Genomic DNA, 23,147 nt, shown 5'->3' on the forward strand with positions numbered 1-23,147 from the left:
AGATGTGAATTGGGGAAGCCCTGTCTGCCTCTGCCCCTTCAAGCTGGGTTCTAGGGTTGGGGTATGAAGCTAGACAGCCTCTTTAAAGTTCTGGATAGGAGTGGAGCCTGCACCTTATGCTGAAGGCAATCAAGCATTGTAGGAAGAAGGTTTTTCATTCCACTATTTAGGAGAACAGCATGCTCTGTTAAAGCTGCAGAGTGCTAGAGACAACTCCATCTGTTGTTTCTTGTGGGTTCTTAATAGTGAGGGAGGATTTCAGAGGGTTGCTGGTGGCAGATGTGCACTGGCAGAGAACCTGTGGTCCCATAAGACATCTCAGGGTTACTTCATTGGAAGGATACAGCATGGACAGTTCCCACCAGGGCTCAAAGATTCAGTTAAGTCTTGGGCACATTGCTAGCGCTATAAGAGCTCGGTGGGACTTGGGTCAGCACCCACAGAATGTCCAGTTGCCATTGGAGTGAGACCTGATTTCACCTGTGCTGTGACCCAGACAGGACCAGTTATCTCTGAAGTCAGAGGCTGGCCCAGGAACCAACAGATTGAGCCTGAAAGTAGAACAACCCCTCCCTGACCCCCTGAGGTGATGTATCCATAAGCATCTCCAGCGCTTAGACTCATCCCCAGGGGGAGGAGTGGCACAAAAGGGAGACAGTGCAAACAGACCAAGGCACATCCCCTCTGCTCCCTTGACATTTGCTCTGGTGCCCTCCGACCTCACCGTCAATGTTGGGGGGAAGAGCAGGAAGAAAGAAACAGTCCTGGAGTCACTGCACTACACTGGAAGTGTCTGAGGAAGTGCTGAATTTGAGAGAGTATGTGGAAATTACTAGATTAAGCCACACACTTTAAAATTAAATTGACACACTTTGGTTTGTAGACTGAAATTTTTACCTATTTTAGCTGTACCTATGGGAACAAAAAGTACAGAGATTACGAAGTCTAGTGTCTCGCTCCCACTCTCTATACAATATCTAAAGGCCATATTAGAACTTGAGCAAAAAGATGTACAGTTAGATTCTCATAAAACAACATAGCTGGGGCTTTGAAGAGTAGATTGGATTATACCAGTTTACATTCCCACCAACAGGGTAGGACGGTTCCCTTTTCTAAACTGGTACAGCCATTATGGAGAACAGTGTGGAGGTTCCTTAAAAAACTAAAAATAGAGTCACCATATGATCCAGCAACCCCACTCCTGGGTATATATCCAGAGAAAACCATAATTCAAAAAGATACATGCACCCCAATGTTTATAGCAGCGCTATTTACAATCTCCAGGACATGGAAGCAACCCAAATGTCCATCAGCAGAGGAATGGATAAAGAAGATGTGGTACATATATACAATGGAATATTACTCAGCCATAAAAAGAACAAAATAATGCCATTTGCAGAAACATGGATGGACCTAAAGATTGTCATACTGAGTGAAGTAAGTCAGACAGAGAAAGACAAATATCATATGATATTGCTTATATGTGGAATCTAAAAATAGGTACAAATGAACTTAACTACAAAAGAGAAATAGAGTGACAGATGTAGAAAATAAACTTATGGTTACCAGGGGTTAAGGGGGCAGAGGGATAAATTAGAAGATTGGGGTTGACATATAATAAGGACCTACTGTGTAGCACAGGGAACCCTACTCTATACTCTGTAATGGCCTATATGGGAAAAGAATCTAAAAAAGAGTGGCTTTATGTATATGTATAACAGAATCACTTTGCTGTACACCTGAAACTAGCACAACATTGTGAATCAACTATACCCCAATAAAAATTTTTAAAAAGAGTAGATTGGGTTACATTTTCTCCCCAAAGAATCTCCATTAGATGACTGCTCAATTTCCAGAAGCTCATGTTACTAAAACATGGATTTTAAAATAAAATTGTACTAGAAGAATCCTTTATCATAGTCTTTTTATGCTACATTTTCAGATTTTTCAGCCGTATTTTGGTTTAATCCATATACTGCTGACCAAAGGACCATGAAACTGAAAATAATGGTACCCACTGATCTAGATTGCTTTGAAGCAGCCGCTCTGCTTATTAATTTTCATTCAAAAGGAAGATTTTGGCTAGGTTACTTTTCTAGAGCTTAGAGCAGGCAATGCTCCTGAGAATTTGAGAAATTCCATCTAAATATTAATCCGTAAAACCCCACTGCTTGGCTATCTCTTCCCTGTTGAAGATGACCTTTTACTAAAAAAAAGTATTAGCAGGCAACTGTTTGTTGATACCTGGTTAGATGTTCCATGCAGCAGACCTTTTAATTCTGAGGCAAGCAATACACATTATCACAAGAAATTTCGGAGACGTTATTATATTAAGAATATGTAGGGCAAGTTAGAAATTCTTCTTCAGAATAAAACCTGGAAATAAATACTAGTGATTAAATAAACACCCTATATCAAAAGAATCCATGTCCTCTTGTGATCATATTATTGCTGCCATTGATTTAGTGCCTTTTATGGGTCCGGTCTGGAGCTAGACATTTTACATACATGACCACTACACTCAATTCTTACAAGAGCCGTTTAAGAAGAAATTATTAGCTCCATTATAATCATTAGGACACTGAGGTTTAGATGGTTTAAGGAACACGGTCACAAACCTTGTTAGGGCAGCATTTCTAAAATCTTTCTTCCTCACCACACTGCCTAGTTTCATACTTGTTAATTTATACAATTTGTTCATACTTTTTGTTTCATACTGTAGAAAGAATTAGTTATACCCTACTAGGTTGAACCTTATGAAAGTGCTGAGATTTGACCTTTTTTGGACCCAGAACGGGAATTTCATATGCTTAATCTTAATATAGTATAGTATGCACTGGCTCAGCTTAGTTAAAATTGTGGGAGTTTCTGGACTGGTTTTGATCCACTACGCTATTCATATCTCAGATTGTACTGCTAGTCTGTAATCTTGAATAGAATGAAGTATTTGAAAAGTTATGCATAAGTCATTTTGAATCCATCACCCCAGAAGGAAAAGACGTCAAAGCAGTTCTGGTGTGATGGAGAGAAACAGACATGGAATCCAAAACCTGGGTTCTGGTCTCAGCTCTGCCACTTACCGCTTATGACCTTTGCCGCGGTGTAGCCATGCTGAATCTCAGCTACTTTCTCTGTGAAATGAGGCTAATCATAACTATCTCACAGAGCTGTGAGGAATGAATCATTTAATTAAAAAGAAAAGTTTTTATTGCGTGCCTACTACACCCAGGCATTGTGATGAGCTTTTGGTGTAAACAGATCAATAAAATTTTTACCCTGCCTTTATCCCAAATGAGTTCATCGTTTTAAGAGAGCTAGGAGAAATAAATACGATATGATGTTAAAAGCGTTAAAATAAACGAATGTACAAAATGTTACAGAAACAGGGAGGAGGGAATGTAACACTCCTCCACTAGAGCATCTCAAGTGTGTGGAAAGCTCATGTGTCTTGTTCATACTCTAATAAGCCTTTACTAAATATTAGTTGAATAAACGAATGATTCATGGGATTTGAGGAAGAAGATTGGAAATAAAACTTCACTTTCTTTGCCTCTTTCATGTCCTCACTGCCCTCTCACTGCTCAAATCATGTCAGCCTAGCTGGTGTCTCCCTCGTCCTTTCATGAACTTCTTTCTGCAATAGCTTCTTTTTTGTCTTTTGGCAATTCAACAAAGAAGAAAAATATATTCCTGGTATGATTTTAAACTGGCAAGACTAGGAAATATTTCAAATGCACAGCAAAGAAAGCAAAAGAATGCAAAGGCAACCTACGGGATGGGAGAAAATATTTGCAAACCATATATCTGGATAAGGGGTTAATATCCAAGATATACAAGGAATTCATACAACTCAATAGCAAAAGGCCATACAACCCAATTAAAAAATGGGCAACAGACCTAAATCACATTTTCTCACAGAAGACATAGAAATGGCTAATAGGTACATGGAAAGGTGTTCAACATCATTAATCGTCAGGGATTCGCAGATCAAAACCACAAGGACATATCGCCTCATACCTGTTAGAATGGCTATTATCAAAAAAGATAAAAGATAAGTTTTGGTGAGGATATGGAAAAAAAAAAAAAAGAACTCTTGTGCACTGTTTGTGGGAATGTAAATCGGTACAGATTTTATGGAAAATATTATGGAGTATCTTCAAAAAATTAAAAAAAGAAAATACCTTATGATCCAGCAATTTCACTTTCAGGTATTATCCAAAGCAAACGAAGTCAGTATCTCAAAGAGATATCTGCACTCTCATGTTCATTGCATATCTATCTATCTATCATCTATCTATCTATCTATCTATCTATCTATCTATCTATCTATCTATCTATCTATCTATCTATCATCTATCTATCTATCTATATCTATCTATCTATCTATCTATCATCTATCTATCTATCTATCTATCTATCTATCTATCTATCTATCTATCTATCATCTACCTATCTATCTATCTACCTACACACACATATGTATACACATACACACACGAATATTGTTCAGCCTTATAAAAGAAGGAAATCCTGCCATTTGTGACCACACAGATGAACCTGGAGGACATTATGTTGAATGAGATAATGACACAGAAAGACAAGTATCACTTGATCTCACTTACATGTGGAATCAATGGCTTCTTAACTTCCAGATCAACGGGGCCCTTTTTACCCTCTAACTTACCTGATCTCTTAGGTGTATTTGTTGTTGCCGATTACTTTCTCTCAGAACCTCACCTTCTGTCACTTTTTTGAAATGACATTTCTGGGTTCTCTTCTTGCCTGTCTCTGACAGTTTCCCTTCCTCTTCTTGGAGTTTTCTCTCAAATCAAAAACGGTGATGTTCCTTAGGGAGCATCCTACAGTTCTCGGATAATATTTCCACTCTTGGTTTTAACTATTGATGATGATTCCAATCTTATTTCCAGGATATAATTCTCCTTTGAGATTTAGACTTCAAATTTCCAACAATCTGCCTGTCATCCTCAGATGAAAATTCCTCACATAAAACTCAAAATGTTCATCATCTCATCTCCCAAACATTTTGTCCCTCTTCTGGAACACCCACACTCCCGGTTCATGGCACTATCATTCACCTAGTCACTTGTGGGAGCCATCCTTGATTCGTTCTTTTCCCTCACTTACTGTGAATGATACTACCAACATTTGGTTTTCCTCCTATTCCTGGAGACATGGAAAATCACATTTCCCAGACCCACTGCAATGAGTCAGGGCCATGTGACTAATTCTAGTCAGGGGGCTGTAACAACCTCAAAAAAATGAGGGGTATTACTTCAGGCCAAAGACAATGTCTGAATGTTCTTTCCTTTTCTGTAACAACCCAAGAAACACTCTCTCTGAGATGGTGTTGCTACAAGATTCTAGACTCTCCATCCGTTGGGTCCCTGAGTAATTCTGTGGAGCAGAATGCCTCCTCCACATCAATTTATGGTAGACACTTAGTGTAAACGGGTAGAAACCTTTGCTGTATTAAGTCATGGAGATTTTGGTGTGTGTTTCTGACTGCAGCATGACCTAGCTTTCCCACTGATACATTTACCTCATCTGATACATAAAAACTTCTTTCAAATTTGCCCTTCTCCTGTCTCTATTATGTTACTTCTATTCATGGTTGCTTTCTTGGATTGCTTCCACAGTCTTCTAACTGGGTTCACTAAATAGTCACATCTGTATCTTTTCAGATTCATCTTCTGCACATCTACCAGCATGTTTCATTTAAAATACAAATATGACAATGTCACTCCCAGCTTGAGTCTTTTAATGATCCCTCATTACCTATAACAGTAATTTAAAAACTTTGTTCCCTGGAACAGGTAATTGGTGTTCTGGGAAAAAAAATTCCTAAAAGACTAATGTCTCTGGGTTCAAGAAGATTGTGTGGTAATACACATCATCTTAGAGGTTTGCAAATGCACTGCAGTAGGATATCAGAATATCGTGAGGTAAAGACATTAGTATAATTTGTTTTAAATAATCCTTTCCCAATAAACTTTTGGACCCCTAGTCATTTTAGAAGAATACCTTCTAGCATCAGAATATCAGAATATTATCTAAGCTCTTCCCCTGGCCCCAAGGCTCTTTATGATCACCCTTTGTCTGTCCCTTGAGCTTCTTTTCCTACCACCTTCTGCTGCACCATGTATGCTTCAGCAACATTAAATGTGTACAGATCTTGCAAACACTGTCCATGGAAGAAATTTGCATTTGGTGGTGCTATTTACTTCAGCTGGAATGTTATGGCCCCATGCCAGTCACTCACATACCTTATGGTTAGTCTCTCAAACTGAGTTCAGAGGATGTTTGCTGCAGGAGGCTGTCATGTAAAACCTAAAATTAAGGCTCAGTATTATGTGCTGCCTTGACATCTCATGAAATCAGGGGGGGCTTTGACCTGCTCCTGTGGATAAGATCCCCTAGACAACTAACCCTCCTCATCATGGGTAGCGGGCACAGGCCCTGCACTTCCCTGAGTAATGGGTTTTGGTTCCCTGCCCGCCTGTGGAATTGTTCAAACAAGCCAGTCATATCCACCCCACTCTGCAGGAAACCCATCTCTCCCTCTTAATACTGCAAAGCCTGTCTCCCACGGCCCCTGATGCTTCGCTCTGTCCTGAGTACAGACCTCATGTGGTCTTGCATGGTATATGGTGTCCTCCCCTATGTGACTGATAAACTCCTGTTGATCTCTTCTGTCCACTGTCAGGTGTCACATGTTGAGCTACCCCCAATACCGTAGGGCAGGAATCCCTCTCTTGCCAACAGAAAGAATAGGAGGCAATTAAAAGAGAGATCTTCCTATACATCTTGTTTCACAGCTACCCTAGTTCAGTCTGTCCCCATAAGCACTTTGAATGTATCTTTCTTTACACTTGCCACCTTTCACTGTATTTATGTCTTTATGTGTCGGTCTCTATATTAGATTGTGAACTCCTTGATGTCAGACACCAAACCTTACTTACCCAGTGTCTTGCACATTGTTGCCACAATGCTGCTTGTGAATCTGGTGAAAATAGTAACTAATGTATCTTTTGAGCACTTTTACAAGTCACAGCTCAAGGCTCTACAAGGTTGGTATTGTCCTTAATTCTAGAGATGAGGAACTTGAACCTTAATTGAGCAATCTGCCTTAAGACCACACGACATGTTAAGAGGCAGAGCTGGATCTTGACCCAGGTATAGCCCTTAAGACTGTCATCTTTATATGTAGACAGATGTAATACTCAGTCACGGAATCTGTGATATGCCAAATGGCTTGGTGATGTGAGAATGAAACTCATGCAAGTGAGACTTTCCCTTTGTCCCCAAGTTGGTGAATAGATTCTGAAACTGCAGCAAAAGAGGCACAAAGTACCTTACATTCTGAAGATAATCACAAACAGGTGGAACTACATGTCCCTTCTTGGGTATCCTGGGAGGCAGCAGACATTGTAATTTTAATCACCATTCCCACACCAGCCAAATAAAAAGGAGAGAAGGAAGAACAGAGAAAAGAGGGCATGAAGAGAAAGGAAGTAAAGGAGGAAAGGAAAGATTGAGAACACTGTCAGAGTGTGAGTTGTCAGCTAGTAGAGAACGTTAAGCCTTTCTCTTCACTTCTTTAAGGGGAGAAAAGGGAAAACCATTCAAAGATTGGGAATACCTGCAAGACAGGGACACCCTGCACTTCATTTCCCTGTAGTGATTGTTTCCTTAGGTGCAGACTCCCTAAAAGGGCCCTGTGCCTGCAGGGAAAAGGCTATGAGATTGTTACCCTGGTAGAAAGAAAGAGGGTCAGCAGAGGAGGAGCCCGCCTTCCACTATTTGGCAATGTTAGGTTTCCAGTGGCTCAAGTGGTCCATCTATGAGGGCTGCCTGCAGGGCAAGTGGACTCAGCAGAAAGAAGTTTGGTGATTCCCAGGGTCAGGGTGTGTGTGTGTGTGTGTGTGTGTGTGTGTGTGTGTGTGTGTGTGTGTGTGTGTGTGTGTGTGTGTGTGTGTGTGTGTGTGTGTTTGCATGTATGTGTGTGTATGGGGGGGAAGGTTGGGGAAGGTGGTAGTTGGCGGTGATAACTGTTTATCTGCGTATCAGGGAACTGTGTAATGCAGAGCCCCTACACCTCCCCAGAGCTCACTCATGTACCCAAAGAGAGAGGCAGTCCTTGGATGCCTGCCGTACAGAGGGCATGTTTGGTCAGATAGGGCTAGCTGGAGAAGCACTGATGTCTGGCACAGCACTGCAATCACTCAGCCACTAAGCAACAATTATTTTCTTCCCTTATGTGCCTTCCTCCCCCCAGGATCTAGTCCCAGAGAGGAAGGCAGGGTCACAGTGCAGACCTCATCCCTTTCCTTCCTGCAATTCCTTGAGCTACAGGGTGCAAAAGGGGGATGGGTGGGAAGAGACTGGAATTTCAAACAGGACTGAGTTTTTTGGTAAATAAATGAAAGTGGTCAGAAAGTTATGAATCTGGCTTGAGATGCTACGAAAGAGAGCTTCATCAGCACGTAGGGGGCCAGGACTGGGGGAAAAATAGAACTTCTCTGTTGTATCCAACAAGTCCTGACTGTTCAACTAACCAGTCACCTAAGCAGACTGTTAAAGTGATACCCTGGATTGCTTTACAAAGTGAATTTAATGGAATCGGTGGAACGTGGAAGAAAGTTTCGTCTGTTCCTTAGGGGAATGTCTCAGAACTCGTTCCCGTCCACTGATTATGACCCACTTATAAGCAGCTTGACGGTGTCCTTGGGAGGTCGAGGCCCAGAATTTAGTGGCAACTACTTGCTTCTACTGTAAGGGGGACCAAGACAAGCCGGAAGACAAGCCGCTGAGCACTGCTGTCTGTTTCTAATATCCTAGATGTTTACCCACCTTGGAGCACAGAACATCACCTGCCCATCACCAGGTGTGCCCAGAAACCGCCCAGAAACCCAGAAGTCACAAATACTGTGAAGTTTCTTTCATCATTAGCCTTAACTTTAGCCAATTTAACCTTTACTTTATCATTATTCCGAGCATCACCTGGAGCCCCTGGTGATGTATCCTTAAATTAAAGGTGAATTACTGGCATGCCGAAAGATTTGCTTACCAGATTTGAAACAACTGTTTTTGTGTAGCTTAAGGACAAACATAAAATTATATGTGTGTCTTTTTTATGATACAGGAAATCAGGTTTGGGTCAGTTACTTAGGATATTGAAGAGAAGCATCGCTATGATATGTCTATATTTAAATTTGATTTTTTGCTGTTTCTTTACTGTGGGCTGTAAAATACAGTAAAAAGGGAAAACAAAGACTGCAAAGATAAAGTCACAAAATAACCACCTCTTTTTGCCTGTTTTATGGTCAGTCATTATTCTTAAAGTTATGAAAAATAAGCATTTTTTTCCTATTACCATTTTATAGAATGCTGATATCTTCACTTGTGAGTGTTACTATATTTTCGTGACACTAATCATCACAGATGCTTAAGAGGGTGCAAGGTTAAGCCAGAAGAAGTTCTGGGTAGGGAAAGTATATTAGAACTAGAAGGGGATTTGGAAATTAACTCTCTCACTTTGCCAAGTAGAAGCTAAGGCCCAGAGAAATTAAGACTTGGCCAAGCTCACACGATTAAGTTGAGGAATGGTAAATTTGAAATTAGAAAAGAGAATTAGATGAGGATATGGATAGATTTGCCTGTTAGCTTAATAACCGTTGCTGCAAACTGCTGCTGGTTTAATTCCAGGGAATGTAAACTTAGCTGAGGAAATTAACCTCTTTTGTAGAAAAGAGGATGTGTGTGTGTAAATAGAAAAGAAAGAGAAGGGAAGAGGTAATTATTGCAACTGGGCACTAGACACTGCAAGAATCATTTGATGTCTTAAATGAGTCTAACTCTTCATCTTACCAAAAGGGAAAACTGAAACTCAGAAGGACTGTGCTTTGCTCATGACCACATAGTTGGTTAGTGGCAGAACAAGATCAAGAACCTGGTCCCCAGACCTGTGCTCTGCTCCTCAACCTAACTGTCTATTATTCCTTCTCTGTTAGCATTGAGGACAAATTTTAACATTCCCTAAAAGATTTTAGTGAAAATTTTATTTCACTAAAAAAAGACCAACTTAAACAATGTTAGTTGTTATAGACTACTGAGATTATTAGCTTTTACAAGAACCTAGACTAAAGGTCTGAAGCAATGTATGGTGAGAAAAGCAGGCCATAGTGTGGATAAAAAGCACATTGCTGACTACAAGAAGCAATGTAAGATTTGAGGGAAGAATCAGAATTGCCCTAGAGCAAGGTTTCTCAGTATTGATGCCATTACATTTTGTGTTTGATACGTGTCTGTCACGGGGGTCTCTCCTGTATATGTAGGACGTGCAGCAGCACCCCTGGCCAGTAGTACCTCCCCTCTCCTGTTATGACAGCCACAAAGGTCTCCAGACATTGTCACATGTCCCTGTGGGGGGAAGCAAAAGTGCTCTGGTTGAAGAACAACAGGCTTGGAGTATTAGGCCTGAGCCCATGGGTGCTGGGGAGTAGATATTACCAATTAGGTCAGGGCCAGGAGACTGGAGAAAGGGAGCGTGGCAGCCCGCGACACCTTCCATTACAGGATATTTATATATTAACTCATTTTTAGGCAGCATATACCCCACAAGCTGCGATCGTGATGCTAATCATGGGATACATTTGTAGGTGTTGACAAACAAGGGCTTCAGGTTTCTGGGTGGTAGTAGTTGTATGATACTGGGCTTGGAGCATCTACTCCAAGAGCACAAGCTACTTTCCTGATGCCCATACCTAACCATGGCTGACAACCTGGGGTACTAAGGTCCTAGTTAAGAAGACAACTTTACCTGGGGTAGTAGAGATGGTGCGAAGGAAATTGGTCATCCTCCACTTCCTTTTCTCCTACTTCCTGTGACCTAGAATGGGGGTGTGATCAGCCAGCCTTGACCACGTGGATAAGGGAAATTGCTTATGGGATGGCACAGCCAAAAAAAAAAAAAAAAAAAAGAAAGAAAGGACTCTGGGTCTCTGGGCATCCTTTTGGAGCAGAGTCACTTACTTTCCCTGGACCACCCACCTACCTCTGGACTGTTATGCAAGTGAGAAACAAGTGTCTTGTTTGAGCCGGTAAAGTGTGGGGTTTATTTGTGCCAGCAACCTATTCCGTGTCCTACCTAATATACATGGCAACATGACAAGATGAACACCAGGGAGATTAAGGTTGAATCTGGATGGGAACTACAGAGAGCTGCCCAATGGCACAGCAAAGGGATTCTTTGGAAAGAAGAGCCCATGAAAAGGAAAGCATAAGATTGACTTGATTAGACTTTTCCTGCATTCATCGACTCTCTTCAGGTGGAAGGTCAATTATTTACACTTTCCTTTTTGGAATAGTTTAGGGTCTCTATGAGCAGATAAGAGAAGTACAGTGAAGTTATCCGTCTTCTGTCAGGTTGAGAAGTCTGCCTCCTTAAAACTGCTTTTTGTAGATAGAGGGAAGCTTTGCCTTTAGCTATAAATTATTTATTGAGCTTCCATTTTCTGTCGGTTCCTGGGGTGGTATGCGGATGTGGGATGCAAAGAGGTATCAGATGTGGTAGCTCCCGAAAGGTACTTAGAATCTAATCAGGGAAGCCTGACCTGTACTGAGAGACACATGCTATAACGTGGTATATGACAAACTCACTGGTCAACAGTACTGTTTCTAGAGAATAGTGCTTGACATGAGTTTTGAGTGGCAGGTAATAATAATGGTAATGCCTACTAATTATTGAGCGCCTGACATGTGCCAGTAGTTCTTGGAGAAGCAGAGAGGAGGATAAAAGACATTTTAGGTGAGGGAATAAAGAGGCTTCGAAGGAAGTCAGAATGTACGTGGTGGGTATATCCAGGTTTTGCTGAAAGAAGGCTTTATGCAGTGGTGGGTTTGGGAAACATTAAATAACCTTGGTACCACAGATTATAATTCCCTTACAATGCCACAACCTAATGTCACAAAATCTCAGAAAACATTAGTTTAAAAAGCAATAGAATTTGAAACTTGATAGCACATGAAATCAGCTAGGTAAACTGTGAAGCCTAAGACACAGTGCTATTTCTCCATGGCAGTATAAGCCTTCCAACTTTTCATCATGATAGAAACTAAAGGCAAAGAAAAATTATAAATGCTATCTCACGGAGGCGTCCACCCCTGCTAAGTAATATCATTCTTCTGTTATTGAAGAAAACAAGGAGGAAATGTTTTTAGGAAGTCGGGGAGATGTTCAGGATCTTTCCTGTCCCCACCTTATTCTATTCTCTTAATGCTATAGGACACTGTAGTGATGGATGAAGCTGAAGATTTGTTTGGAGCCAGACTGTGGATCTTAAATGCTTGAATTTATCCCATGGACAATGAGAGACAATTGAGGCTTTGAAAATCAGTGGGTAGCATAATGAGAATGTCTTTATAGAGAAATTAGTCTGGTTGCAATGCTTAGAATAAACGGGTGGAGGACAAAACTGGGGGAAGAAATGCTAGTTAAATTTTTTTTTTTGATAATAATTCATTCTGATGTAATTTGAGGGCCATTAGGGAACATTCTGCTTACCTGGGTGAGAGATAATTCATCTTCTGGCAGAGATTAGTTCTACAGATTCATCTGCATGCACACTGAAGAGATCTGGGTCCTGGGAAAATGGCTCAATATACAGATGTGTTCGGATGGAGGAGGAAGTCAGACACATTCTAGATGACGCAATGGCTTTGATGAGCCCTGGAGGTATGTCAAAATGGGGAGACCTATGGGCAGCCTATGGGTAGTAAGAGAGCGCTGAAGTTAGGGTGGCAAATGCCAAAGTTAAATTTGCCTATGCCATACTTTTACCTACTCTGTCAATCTGCGTCCCAGCAGGAAACAGATGGCACACTCAATGTTGGGGAGTTAATAAAAGGGCTATTTACAACCTTGAGGACAAGACTAAGAGAAACCAACCAGGGACGATTAAGCATCCGAGGGCTAGCAACTGGCAGGGAGCCAGTTACCAACCACTCCTAAGACAGAAGGGTCAAGAGGAGGGAGCAGATTGTCTGTGCCCAGAATCCAGAGGGAGTAGCTGCAGGGGAAGGCCATCAGGCAGGAGGCGTGGGCTTGCTAGGGGGATGGAGTCAATCCATGGGAGTGAGGGCACCACAGGAGTAAATACCTCAATCTCAGTCTCCTCTCGTTCTCCAGTATCTTGCCCACGCCTCCCATTGGTAAAATCAACCAGAAGGCTGCGGGTAAGCAAACCCATGGACACAGCCCATAAAAGTCAACCTCCCAGAGCACAGAGCAGAGTGGAGAAGGGTAGAGAGAGATAGTGGGATGGGAGGGAGGTGTTGGGGGTATAGCAAAAGGGAAGACTCCTAACATAAATCTTTGTGGTGCTGCTAATCGCCAAAAACCAGGATGAGAAGGAAGGATCCTTGTGCAAAATACCTCTCCAATGGGCCTTCTTTAAAAATGAAAGTTATCCCAGAAAAGGTAGAATTAAAGTAACTTAAACTAAGTGGTAATTAGCTAATGAATGAATGATAGATTAAAGGGTTGGAGGATATTGAAAGGATAAACAAGCAGGTGAAGAAACCAAAATAGACTCTATCTTCTGCAATTTTACACAGGGCTAGACATACTTCAGCTGTCTGTGCAGATGGGAAAGCTGAGCTGAGGATTAAAGAAATATAGTAATTTGTTTTCAGATGAGGACTGGAGAGGTGGAAGGAGGGATAGGAACCAAGGATAGATTTTCAGCGCGTGGTTTATAGGAGTTTGCCTCTTTCCCTTCTTTGGCCCATTGCTTTTGTTTCCTTATTACATCAAGAACACAGGCTCAGGTATAAATCAGCATCTCAGTATTATTTTAGAATTTCTTGTTGCCATGGTGTATGTTGATTACTTAATTTCCCCCTATTTCCATTTTAGTTTGTTTTGCTTAATTCTTTATGACTCTTGTTTTTCCCTTGTCTTCACTTTCTGTCTCAAATTCTTTTTTTCTATTCTATTTTAAGAAGAAAACTTTTAAACGGTCTTTAAAAGACTGTTTTATGCTCAACTTCTAAGTATTGCTTTTAACTTGGATTTGCTTGTCTTAGCTTTGATTTTTCAGCCCTCTGGCTTTCATGTTTCCAGCTTGTTATTTCATTGGTTCTAGCCCTTTTATGTTTTTTTATTTATGCCGGTTTTATTTTTAATCTTTTAACCTTCTTAATTTCACATTTTGATTTATTTTTATAATCTCACTGGTTTTAGTTTTTCTTTTCTTCTAGTCTTTACTGAACTCTATATAGTTTAGGCTAGTATTTTCTTTATTATATTGTCTTTTAATTTTATCCTTAGACTTAATTTCATGCTTTGATTCGCCCCTTAAATTTCTTCTCTGCCGGGACTTCCCTGGTGGCGCAGTGGTTAAGAATCCGCCTGCCAACGCAGGGCACACACGTTTGAGCCCTGGTCTGGGAAGATTCCACATGCTGCGGAGCAACTAAGCCTGTGCACCACAACTACTGAGCCTGCGCTCTAGAGCCCGCGAGCCACAACTACTGAATGCTGGGCGCCTAAAGCCCGGGCTCCGCAACAAGAGAAGCCACTGCAATGAGAAGTCAGCGCACTGCAACAAAGAGTAGCCTCCGCTGGCGGCAACTAGAGAAAGCCCGCGCGCAACAACGAAGAGCCAACGCAGCCAAAAATAAATAAATAAATAAATAAAAAATTTCTTCTCTGCCTTCATCATTTTACTATAATGTCCTTAGTCCTTCTCCTCCCCCTCTCCCCCACTTCAGGCAAGAAGCTTGGCAGCATGAAGGAAACCCATATAATAAATTGAACGGTTTGGGCGTCTTCTTCCTCTCACCTGCCCTGTAGTCACTTTTCTGCTATCCCTTAATGACTTCTCAGTTCATTAACGATAATCTGCTCCAAATCTTCACTCCAGAATTCTCAAAAAGAAAAAAAGTCCACAACAATACAGCCTCTTCTGGTCCCTTCTCTGCTGGTTATGGTCCTGTCAGTCATTTTGGCCTGCTATAACAGAACACCATAGACTGGGTATTTTATAAACAACAGAAATCTATTTCCCACATTTCTGGTGGTGTTAGCAGAATTGGTGTCTGGTGAAGGCCTGCTTCCTGGTTCATACATGGCCATCTTCTTGTTGTGTCTTCACATGGTGGAAGGGGCGGGGGAGCACGCTGGGGTCTCTTTTATAAGGACATGGATCTCATTCATTAAGGATTGGTCCTCCTGACCTAATCATCTCTCAAAGGCCCCACCTCCAAATACCATCACACTGGGGATTGGGTTTAAATATAAGAATTTTGGGGGACACAAATATCCAGTCCATTGCGGATCACAAGGGTAAAGCTTTTGTTATGTTCCTTTCTTCCCACGTGCAATTTGGACTGTGTGATTTTAGACTATTTTTTATCTCCAGTGATTAGATAAGAGTATCATTGGCGATAAGATTAGTCTCTTTCCTCCCTTGATCTCAGAACTGTTACTAAGGTCCTCAGCTCATAAGATAGAATTTTCTTCTGTCTTGATTTAGTGTTTTGGAAGTTAAGCATGATTGATCCCAATATCTACCTGCCCCTGTCAAGGTGAACAGTGTTTCTCTTTTACAGTCTTCTGTTTGTTTATTCTTTACAGCCTACAGTGGTATTAATCACCTATGGTGCCCTGAGTGCCATGACTGCCAGGTGGTCTGATGGAGCCTAACTTGCAATCATTAGGAAAGGAGCGGCATTACTTCTCTGTGAGCTGTTTTTCTCAAGATGGGCTTATTAACCTAAATAGAAAATTATCCTCTAGTTCATCCGTACCAAACTTTACTTTGAGATGTACAGAACCTGTTGTTCATTCTATTTCTATTCTATACTGGTAATTTGGATACCAGAATGACAGATTATACTATAATAAGCCCCTTTCTGCTTACTGATATCCTAAAAATGACCTGGGAAAGCGGTCATATCTCCTTTTTAACTCTGGGATAGCTGTTTCAGCATCCTGTGATCCGAGTGAAATTAGAAAACAGGGAAGAGTAAGATGAACTGATTTTTAGGCTTGGGATCTGTCCTTCCTGCCCCCATTAGCAACACACACAAAGCTCGGCTAATCTCTAATTATATGCCATGGTATATGGTGGTCCATGGTGTGTGACATATGACATGGTGGTACAGAATATAGGTTCTGGAGGAAGGCCGGGTTTGAATCCCAATTCTCACACTCATTAGATTGTGCTACTATGAACAAGTTACTTTAACTCTTTCTGCCTCCACTTCTTTATCTCTTAAATGGGAATAAGTTAAGATGTAAAGTGCTTACCACTTTACTTGGCACATTATAATTTTTCAATAAATACAAACTCAATATTATTTATGACTCAGTTCAGGAGTCTCCATTTCCATGAAATATTCCATGAGTGACCCCCATGGACCAACACACACACACACACACACACACACACACACACACACACACACACACACCCCAAGGTTTACACACATATGCTTTTCTTTCAATCTGGTGCTTCATAGACCCCTTCTACATAGCACTTTGTGCATCTCTCTATACAGCATTTTACAAGGTACTAGTGACATGTTTACATGTATTCCTTTTTACATGTATTATTTTTCTGTTATTAGATAAACATCTTGAGGTCAGGAATTGTGTCTTTTTTACCTTTATATTCTCAACATTGAACACAAGAGCTGGTACACAGTGTGTGTTTAATAAATATTTAATAACAATTGATGATGAATGGTTGATGCCTGAGAACTTTTAAATAACCATGTCTTAGGTGCCTTATGGGAAAGTTTCTTCTTTTTACTTCCTAAGCAACAGATGGACAAAACCTAAACTTTTATATGAACCCTGTTCTGTCTTCTGAGAACAGGATAAGGCTTCTCTGTAGTCAAAATCAAGGCCAGGTTAATGGATCTCTATATGAAAGAAAAAGAATCTCCTAGGACCGTATACAAATTTATGATCATTTGAACTATTCCTTTCTTTGAAAATGTTCAAATATTACAAATCTGTGCTTGATCAGTAGTTTAGAAATGTGGGAAGATTTTGAGATACTGTCACTAGAGATTTGACTTTGATGTCTGAGGTCATTCCCTTTATTCCATTATCTCTCACTTGCTGCCACTCTAATCCCTCTCTCTGCATCACAGCAGAATTTCTAGAGTTGTCTACAGTTCCTGCATTGCTTTACTTTCCATTCACCCTACTCTGGTCTGACCTCTGGTCCCATCACCCCCAAACAGTTTATGTTAATACCGCTGTGACTCTTACTCTCATTTTGCTATATTCAATTTTTCAGTCCTCATTTTACTTGACATCTCAGCAGCATTTGACCCTGTTGTCTTTGCTTTCCTTCTTCAATTCTACTCCCTTAGCTCCCCTGACACCATTTCTGTTGGTCATGCTCCTACTTATTTGGAACCTCTGTCTTATAATTCTTTGTAGACTTATCTTCTCCGAAGGCTGGGTCCTGGGCTTTCCTCTCTTCTCACTTATTTTATATTTTGTCCCTGGATGAAGTATCCAGGCCGGTGGTGTTTTACAATTCTCTTTGCCTTGATAACCTCCAAATGTATACATACAGCCTAGACCTCTCCTCTAAGCTTCAGACCCATAGTCTCACTGTGAACTTGACAACTTCAGTGGATAACTAAAGCCACCTCAAGTTCAATATCTTCAACATGATCCCTTGATCTCCTCATCTAAACCTGTCATACACAGAGTTGCACTAGTCAGAAATTTGAGAGTCCTCTTTGACATTTTCTTCCTTATCTCCAATATCTAATTTGCCATCATTCAAAAAAAATTTAACACAGGAACATCTCTTGAACCAGTTCAATTTTTTCCATCTTTACTGATACCTCTGCTTTTATCATTTTTGGCTGATGCTACTGCAATATTTTTTAAACTGGTCTAGTTGCTTCCACTCTAGACCTCTCCAAACTGTTTTCCAGGGTGGCAGCCAGACGACTGATTTCAAAGTGCACATCTGTTGACATCACCCCTCTGCCTAAATTCTCTCAGCGGTTGCCCATTTCTCTCAGGACAGCATAGCCCCCAAAGCCCTGAGTAGAACGCTTCCCTGCTTCTCCAACCTCTTCACCTTCAGGCTCCCCTCACTCTGCCTCTGGCCACTCTGGCTTCAACTTCAGCTCCTCAAACACCCAAGTTTCTTCTTGCCACAGGTCCTTTGCATGTGCTGTTGTTTAGGCTAGAATCTGCAATATTTTTTATGCCTGTCCCTTTGCCTAGGTTACTATGAATCCATGAGATATTTTCATAGGCATGTTTTCATTAAGTCCCCAGAAGAAATTTCTTTCTCTATTAAGGCCTCCTCTCCCCAAAATCATTGGCATTCTCTTGACCTCCTTGTTTTATTTTAATCTTTTAGACACAATGAACCATATAATGTACCACGTTTACTTCTTGCCACTAGTTTCTTGAATGTCTGCCCTGTATTGTGGTTACTGGCCTGGGTTCTGCAACCAAATTAACTAGGTTTGAATTCTGGCTCCTGTAGTCACTAGCTGTTTGATTTTTGTCAAGGTACTTAACATTTCTATGATTTTATTTTCTCGTTTATAAAATAGAAGTAATAATACTTATTCTCAGAGGGTTGTTGTGAGAAGTAAATGAATTAACAGGCACAAAGCATTTAAAATAGTGTCTGGTGCATAACAAGCACTTAGTAAAAATTGGTGGTTTTATTATTTCCTATCTCAGCACAGCTTGAATTGCCAGGGTGCTTCGTGGGAAGGTGACTTTTGGGTCTTAATTGGATGGGTTCTTGACCCAAAGCTCTATTTTGCTTTGCATGTAATAACACATATAGTATTTGATGAATAGTTTTGATTATTCAAATTCAGGGTCTAAGGAAATATATTAGACTCCCCATTGTAATGATGGATATTTTATATTAAAATAGGAGAGATGCTATTTGTAGGACTAACTATAAAGGCATTATGATTTGCTCCATAGAACTGTATAATCAAATCAATAGCAGAAAGTATCTTTGAAGTAAGGTTTTATCTTCACTCCCACCTCAACAGAAACATGGCTGCACACCGTAATTAGAACCAGGATTAGAGACACATTGTATTATCAGTACAGGTAGTGCCTTCACACTTCTTATATGAAATTAGCTCTTTCTTTCCTTACATATTTTAGGAGACTGAGTTTCATTTTTATTTTCTAACACCAAATAAATAGGAAAAAAAAAATCAACTCTGAATTGCAGTACTCCTGCAATCAATCATTTGAAAAACACATGGGCAAAGAATCAGGTTATTTCTTAGGTTTTAAATCCCCCCAAGATGATCTTTTTACTTCACTCTTTGCATTCAGAAAAAATGATCTTCCTTATCTCCCATCACAGATGTCTCCTTAGCTATAGACTCCACCAGCAGAATAACAAGAGGATTTTCAAGATTATTTTGCGTCTGTTCATTTTTTTTTAAAGCTTTCCTGCAGAGAGGCGAAGCAGCCAATGCCTCTGTTGTACATTGTGTGACTAGACTTGAACAAATTAGGTGATTCCCTCCCACGCCACCACCCATGTCGGTCAATGTAACAGGCTCCCAGAGTGAAACAAAATACAAATTCATTTTTACTTCATGTCTGATGCAGAAGGTACACAGGCAGAAACACAGATCACTATTTTATTTAAAAAAGAGATGACCATCTGCTTTGTGTAGGGAGAAATATTCGGGTCCCGTCTAATTGTGACAAGTATTTTTAGTTTAGGATCTTTTGACAACAAATTACCTTCAGTTTTTCTTTAAAGGGAATATATAGGTTTGGCTATTAAGAGAAAAGCAGAATGGGAATGGAAGCATGTTTTTGTCTGAAATTTTTAATAAGGTAACATTGGACTTAAGAGCTTAGCCTTACAGAAAATGGTGTTGAAAACAAAGTAAACAGTAAGGGATTGAAAATCTTTGGGTAATCCCCACAATTCCCTTAAGGATTTAACTCAGTTAGCTTCACTATTTATGACTGTATTTAATAATGGTTCCTTGATTTTACAGAATGATTTCAGAGCAATTTCTTCACTTTGGGTCATGTTTTTTCAGCTCATATAGTGCTCTCTAAGATCACTAGGCACGCTGGGAAGCTGATTTAACTTTTAGGCCAATCAAGGACCATTTAGATGAAATGAACTAATGAGTGTACAGGTAATTTAGAAAGTACAAAGAGTTCTACACATGCAAGATGGTTTGGCTGCTATTAAATAACTGATGGAAGAGTTACGGTGGCTTTTCCAAACACTGACCTTCACTTGCAACCACTGAATAACAAATCTCCAGTTGAAAAAAATGACAAATGTTCCCACCACTATGTTCACTGCTAATAGGTGTACCTCAGACCTCACAATGCTGTCTGGCCCCCTTGAGGTTTGAAACCTTTGCAAGAGCTGTGAGATTGTAGCCAAAATTCATCAGTACTTGAAGGAAAAGAATATTTTCAGTAGCTGCTTCACTGTGCCATAGTGCAGTTTATTTCATTTGATTCTCCTGATGGGTTTAAGTACTGGGAAACTGTAGGGCAACCAGTTCTTGTACTTCTGGTGGGAAGCACAACCTAAAATTTCCTTGTAGCTGGCTATCACCATTTCTAAGCTATTTAATTAAGACATAGGAGACTTTGGTTACCCATAATATTATATTATGGTTACCATTTTGATGGTGGCTCTGGGCAGGACTGGTCTTTTAAAAACTGACAGAGCCCCCAGATGCACTATAGATATATAACCCAAACTCAGAAAATCCCTGAGACTACATGTACATTTAGAACACTTTCCAAAATGTTGTGTTGAAATTATACTACTACTCTTATGGGCTGAATTATGTCCCTTCCAAAATTCATATGTTGTAGTCCTAACCCTGAGTATCTCAGATTGTGACTGTATTTGGAGATAGGGTCTTTACAGAGATAGCTAAGTTAAAATGATGTCATTAGTGTGGATCCTAATTCAGCATGACTGATCTCCTTGTAAGAAGAAGGGATTTGGATGTAGACACCTGCAGAGGGATTTCTGCTCCAGACCACCTCTGGACTTGAGCTGCAACATTAATCCTCCCCTAGGTCTCTGGCCTGCTGGCCTGTCCTGCAGATTTCAAATTTGCTAGCCCTCATAATTTCATAAGCCAATTCCTCTCTCTTTCTATATATGTACACACACTCAATTCATTTTGTTTCTCTGGAAAACCCTAATACAACTACCTATAGATGTTTACATTTAAAAAAAATATTGAGTGCAAACTACTCCTAAAGTATACATTCAAGTTTAGTGGCTGAGTGAATAGGTTTTGGAGTCACACTGGTGGGTTCAAATCTTGGCTCTGCCACTTTCTAGCAAGATGTCTTTGAGCAAGCCACTTAATGTCTTAGTTTCTTCATCTGTAATAGAGGAATTATTGGGTTGCAGTGAGAATTTAAGGATTAATATGTTTTCAAAGCACTTAGCAGAATTAAATCATAAGCTCTCACGATATGCTAGTTATTAGCATTATTGTTATTATTTATACTTTTTTTTCAGTCAGCATTCTTAGTTTTAGGCAGTAGGAACTAAGTTTAAATACAAAGGAATTTATTAAAAGATGTTGGGGAGCTCACATATTTCCTGAGAGTGTCAGGGAACCAGGCTCTGAGGTGAAAAGCCAGGAACCACTGCTGAAATGGACGCTGTAGAACTGATCCTATGAGGCCCCACTGCTTCTGCCCTGGACATTGCTCCTACCATCACAGCACTGAGCCTGGAGACCAGAACCACTCCAGCAGCTGTGTTATGGGGCTGCTCTTGCCATGATGGATTCTCTGTGCTCCTTTCTTCTTTACATCACTAAATTTTGATTTGATGTTTGCAGTAAGTATGAGTGAGTGAATGATGGAACCTACGTCTGTCTCATGCCCAGACGAAAGGAATGCTGGGAAAGTGAGTATCAGCTATTTTCAGTTTTGATAGTGAGAGACAGGCTCTGCTTTATAGATGGGGGTGGGGCAGAGGTATGGAAGGCATAGGAGTGCTGGGTATTCAAAAAGTGACCAATGTTCACCACATATATGAATGGACGTTACAATCAGCTGACCACTAGTCACAGAAACTCTTCTTTTTTTTTTTTTTTAACAATTCTTTTCTAATCCTCTCTCTGTTTCCTTCTCTAACCACTGCTGCCTATGATAATTCCTAAACTCTTACTCCTAAACTTCTTACCCTTTTTGTATGTATTGACTTGGTTTAGGAAATTTGGTGTGGTAAGTGTGACATGAGATGTCTAGCACTATTTTATTGCCTATGAAGAGATTTCATTATGATGGCTAGGGAAAAACACCTCATTACAAGAGAGAAAGGTATTGAGAAACATGAACTTTGGAGTCAGAAAGAACAGGGTTTGTATCCTGCCTTTCTGCTTAGCACTATAGTGATCACTGGCATGTTTTTTTTTTTTTTTTACGGGTCTCCATTTCTCAATTTGTAAAACAGGAATAACGGTACATTGCTGATCCTGAAGGATATTTGTGAGAATCAGACATAATGTACATTGTGTAGAGTAGGACTGGGCAAAAACAGGACCTATTGTAACAATTTTCAGCCTTCAGGGGCATCAAAAAGACCAATGAAACAGTATTTTTAATCTGATTTTATCAGATTTTTACCCACAAGACGACAACAACAAATAAATGTCAATTATTTTGAGTGGTTTCTTTTTTTCTGGGTGGCATTATTATTGAACATTACATGATGGAAACTTTCTGGATAAAAATACCAGTTAAAAAATAAAACTAGATCAACATCTTCCATGGCATTTTTACTAAGGTTTATGACCCACTCTCCCCTGCCAAATCAAACCAGCACCTTCATGACACAAAGGTCATCTTACCTATGACAGATACTTTCCAAGTACTAAACACAGCATTTTCTCACTTCTCCCTTTGTCTTAAGTATAAATGCAGCTAGAGAGGGTGAAACAGGAGAGAAGGGGGTAGGCAACAACCTTTAAAAGAATGATATAGCCATAGGACATGACAAAGACTGATTAGAACCAACTGGGTCCAAGATGGCAGAAGATTCGACTTCCAGTAGACCTCGAGCCTCATTATATGCTCACTGTGA

General features: G+C 40.3%; 1 protein-coding gene across 3 annotated transcripts in view; it reads right to left on the minus strand.

The window, feature by feature from the left end:
- The window catches only part of GABRB1 (gamma-aminobutyric acid type A receptor subunit beta1), a 396,787-nt gene that overhangs the window by 35,858 nt on the left and 337,782 nt on the right, over window positions 1-23,147 (minus strand). The window lies entirely within an intron of this gene.

Source organism: Eschrichtius robustus, chromosome 4 (assembly GCF_028021215.1).
Source record: "Eschrichtius robustus isolate mEscRob2 chromosome 4, mEscRob2.pri, whole genome shotgun sequence".
Lineage (NCBI taxonomy): Eukaryota > Metazoa > Chordata > Mammalia > Artiodactyla > Eschrichtiidae > Eschrichtius > Eschrichtius robustus.